Here is a 4,744-nt window from a genome sequence, read left to right as displayed (position 1 = left end):
GATAGCTTGAGGCTCCATCTCAAAAAAAAAAAAAAAAGAGAAAGGAGAGGGAGGATTGAAACCAAGGGACACACAAAGAGGGCTGTGTGAAGCTGGAGGCAGGTTGGAGTGATGCACCTGTAAACAAAGGACTCTAGGGCTTGTCAACAGACACCAGAAACCAGGAGATAGATGGAATTCACTCTCCCTCAGAACCTCAGAAGGACCAACCCTGCCAACACCTTGACTTTGGATCTTGCTTTTATTCCCCAGTACCAGCAGTAATTTGTTAGGGCAGCCCTGGGAAAGACCAGGTCACACTGCGTAGGTGATGGGGCTAGCCCTAGCACCTGGGGTTGCCTGTCTGGCCCCTAAGCTCAGTCTGTTCACTAACTTATGCTACTTTCATGGCGATTAGTAATAATGAGTTATTCACAACCCTTTGTTCTTATGGGCCTGAATTAACTGATAAACAGCAACAAGACTCAGCGATGAGGATGAGACACATCACCCTGTGTGGTCCTTGTAAGAACGGCAAACACTGTTCAGGTTCGAGGGTACACACTAGCTTTCAGGGGACTTATAGACGTTGTGGGGAGTTTCCAGCAAATGCCAACTTAACTAGAGCAGGTTTTCTCAATTCCCCATTAGTCTGTGAGCCACAACAAATTCTTATTATACCTGGACTTTTTTTTTGTACTGCAAATTCTTATCTCTTACATTATATTAGTTCAACTTTGCTTCCCAGGGGAGGGATCCAGGCCATTGGGAGGAGATGCATGCCTATAAAGAGATAGCAGTGAGGTCAGCAAGGACTCTGTCAGGTCACCCCCGGTGCCACCTCTTTATTTAGTGCACCATCTCCTCTTCCCATGCACATCCAGGGAAGAGAAGCTGGGTGCTCTGGCTGGGTCACCCTGACCTCATGCGGGTCACCTGTGCTGCTTCCAAGGAAGGATGTGGGGTCTCTGAGCTGCTGTCCCCCATGCTAACTTCTCAGAAAGAGCTCCAGGAGCTCCAGGCTCATCTTCCACATGTCCAGTGCCCCCCAGTCAGAGACTTTGCCTGTTGGAAAGTCCACTATGTCTGTGGTTGAGGAAACAGAGGCTCAGTTTGTGCCATCAAGCTTGTAGCTACAATTGGCAGAAGTAGAAACATCACAGGGGCCTGTGGTTTCTACTCTAGTGCTTTCTAGGTAAGGGACTCTTGACTTAATTTGATAAGAGTCACCTGGGTAACATACCGAAAATGCATTTTTGGGTGCCTGACCCCCAGATACTCAGATTCATTAAGTCTGGGGTGACGCCCAGGAATCTGAATTTTTGACAAGCACCCCAGTGGCAGCTCTCATGAGCAGAAAACATTTTTCTGCTGCTATGAACTGAATGTTTATGTCCCTGTCAAAAATTCGTATGTTGAAATCCTAATCCCTAAGATAATGAATGGTATCAGGAGGTGAGGCCTGTGGGAGGTGATTAGGTCATGAGGGTAGAACCCTCATGGGCGAGATTCTTGCCTTTATGAAAGAGTCCCAGAGGAGCTTGGGATCCTCATCCAAGAAGCCACCTGTGAACCTGGAAGTGAGACCACCAGGCACTGAATCTGCTGGTGCCTGGATCTTGGACTTCCAGCCCCCAGAGCTATGAAAAATAACTGTCTATTGTTTCTAGCACCCAGTCTATGCTGTTCTGTTACAGATGCCTGAGCTGAATAAGACATGCAGAGCACCCACTGCATTGCAGAAATATCATCCTTCCTCTCCTGGTGGGGTCAGGTAAGAGCTTCTAGGGGAGCTTGGGCTTTGTACAGAAGAACACAGTTCCTCAGGGTGAATTTAACAGCAAGGGAACAGTTACAGTAATGGATGCTTTACCTGATGCCTCTGGATCTTCCAATGTCTGCAATTGATGCTGGAATGAAAGATGATTCATTCTGACTCTGGTCCCTGCCAGGAGGTCAAGGCAGGAGCATGAGTGTCCCTCAGATCTCTGCTTGTGCCTTATCTTACACAGAACCCAGGAGCTCTCTCAGGTGTGCAGCAGTATCTGGTGGGCCTCTCTCCTACAGGGAAATGAACTCTGGCTGCTGCTGAGGGTGTGGAGAGATCCACCCCTGTTTGTGTTAGTAAGCCAGAGGCTCGGAGAAGCTTCCGCCCATGTTACCTGCATTCTCTCCTTCATCTGTGAGCCCGGGTTGAGAGTTCCTGTTATTAGCTGTACCCAGCTTACTGATCTTTAAACTAATTTTCTTCTGCCTGAAACTTGGATTTATTTATCTCTACGCATGTTGCTCTGGGCATAAGGCACGTGCAGGGATTGCAGGGTTGTGGGCTTCCTCAGAGAGGCAGCCTCGCAGGCCTCCTCCTTCCTAGTGTTTGTCAACTTTTATGGACGATGACACTGGGACTGGGTGATTATCTCTCTCTCCGGCTAAAGGCGAGCTTGGTGGAGGCAGGTTAATATTCACTCCCAGATGCCAGAAAGGCACAGGGGTGCTGGGGAAAACACACATGGACAATGAATTAACAGGTGACTGACTTGTGTGACAAAGGATGCTGGCTGTGGCCTTTCCTGTTGGGCTGTGGTGAACAAAAACAAAGCATGAGGTCACCCAAGAGCCCCTCAAGCGTGGAGAACTTGCCCTCCATGGCAGAGAAAGGGGATCCACCATCTTGCACAGCCCGGGCTGCACATCGTCTCCCTCAGCCCTGGGAAGGGCCGTGGCTCTTCCTCCTGCTGCTCCTCCTCCCCCTCTTTGCAGCCACAGGTGCACTCCCCTCATTGTCCTGTCAGGAACCTATGTAGGATCCTTGACCCCTGCCTCTCCCACCCTGCCCAAATCCAACTGCTCCCTCCCCTGGTGGACTCTCATCTCCCCCCAGAGTCTCCAAGCCGCTGGCCCCACTTCACTACCCCTACTGCTGCCTGGGGCTTTGGCGGGGGGAGGGGTTCCAGCACCTCCCCTGGTTCCTCTACAGCCTGCTGAATGTCCCCATCCTTTCTCCACACCAGCCTCCTTCACCCACTCACTCTCTAGAAATGGGCCTCCAACTCTAAAGCCCCACTGGGGGCCTTGTCTGAGCAAGGGCCTTGTCCGGCAAGCTCCCAGGTGAGGCCAGTGCTGCTGGCCCATGGAGCAGCCAGACATGGTTTCTAAAATGCCATCTAAGTGTGTCATCTCCCTTTCCGGAGACTCTTCTGTGGCGCTGTGTCAGCTGTTCTCGTCCCACTTCTTGTCCTGTTTCCCAGGCTCTGATGTTTGCAGCTCCTCAAATCACTGGGCTTGCCTGGAACTTGCCTGTAAGGGGTCACCTAGTCATCATGCACTCTAGGACACCTTTCCAGGCTTCCTCACAACCCCCCTGCCCCTGCTCCCAGAGCAGGTGAGAGTCCCCACAGGAGACCTCCATGGGCTGTCCCTCCCAGCTCCAGTTATAAAGAGGACAGCCTGGGGTGAAAGCTCACAGCTGTTTGCTGAGTGAAGGACAGAGTCACAGAAGGAGGGACCTGGGAGTCACCAAGGGACCCACCATCCTCTCTTGTCACACAACAGCTATCTTCCCCCGGGACTATATGGATGCTGCCAGGGGATCACTTTCACTCATCACACCTCCCAGCTCCTGCCTCCATCTGATTTGCTTCTTTGATCTTAAGACTGATAATCTGATTTTGTCTTTGGTGGGATCATGGGGATTGTTCAGTCTGCAGCCTTTGCTGCCCTGGGGCTCCTGTCATCCTGTGCACCGTCCACTGGGCAGACTGTGAGTGAGGGCAGGGGGCGGCCTCTCCAGGCTTCTGATTCTCCACACAGGCATTGTGTTTTCCTTATTCCCCTCACAGCTTGCCAAGGGGGTGTGGGGAGCTGAGGATGAGAGTGTGACTAAGGAGAAAGCTGCTCCTGGTGTCCGTACTGGGCCTTCTGAGAATCAGAGACCTTACAGGGAACACAGACTTTCCCAGAGGGACCTGGAGCCACAGAGGCCCAGCTGCCTCCAGGGGTCACCCTACTCTTCTGACACCAAGAATGTTTGTTCACCGTAGCTCAGAAACTTTGTGAAATCCCCCGTCCTCTGTTCTCCCCACCTTTCCACTAATACAGTGAAATCCCGAGCCATAGTAAAATCCTAAGACACTCGAAGGCCCACCCAGTGTTGATGCTGTTGGCCAAGCCACCTGCAGTCTGGCTCTATGAGCTGGGCTGCATTAGAAAAGGAGGGGAGATCCAAGAGGCAGCTGGCTGTGCCAGCCCTGCCCCTCCCGCTGGCTACTTGCCTGGCCATGTGCCATCACTTTGCTTCTCTGGGTCTCTGCTTCCTCATTTGTACAATGGGTTTGTGTACCTTCCCTGCTCGCCCACAGAGCTGTGGTGACCGTCACATGAACTGGTGAATGGGAAAGTGCTTGTTGAGTAGCAGGGACCCACAAAGGCAGGGGAAGGTGTACAATAGCAACAGGGATGGCAGGACACATCTGCCCGGGCGTTTCGTACTCCCCTGGTTCTGGTTGTTTCTGGACCAAACCCCATGGAGACCATCTCATCGTTTCATCCTCAGAAGAAAAGTCGGGCATCTAAGTTGGGTGACCACACTGATGTACAGTCATTTAACATATCACCTCCCTGGGGATTTTAGTTTTAAGATGAATGAAGGCAAGAGACCCAAAGGAAGGAATTTACGATGCAGAAATGTGGACACAGGGAGACGTGTTTGAGTAGGAATGTTTGAGGGCGGGGCAGGGCAGACTCCCTTACAACTCTCAGTGAAAGC

The sequence above is a fragment of the Otolemur garnettii genome, unplaced genomic scaffold (genome assembly GCF_000181295.1).
Source record: "Otolemur garnettii isolate 467f Iridium unplaced genomic scaffold, OtoGar3 scaffold00221, whole genome shotgun sequence".
Lineage (NCBI taxonomy): Eukaryota > Metazoa > Chordata > Mammalia > Primates > Galagidae > Otolemur > Otolemur garnettii.
Note: the sequence above shows the minus strand (reverse complement) of the source record.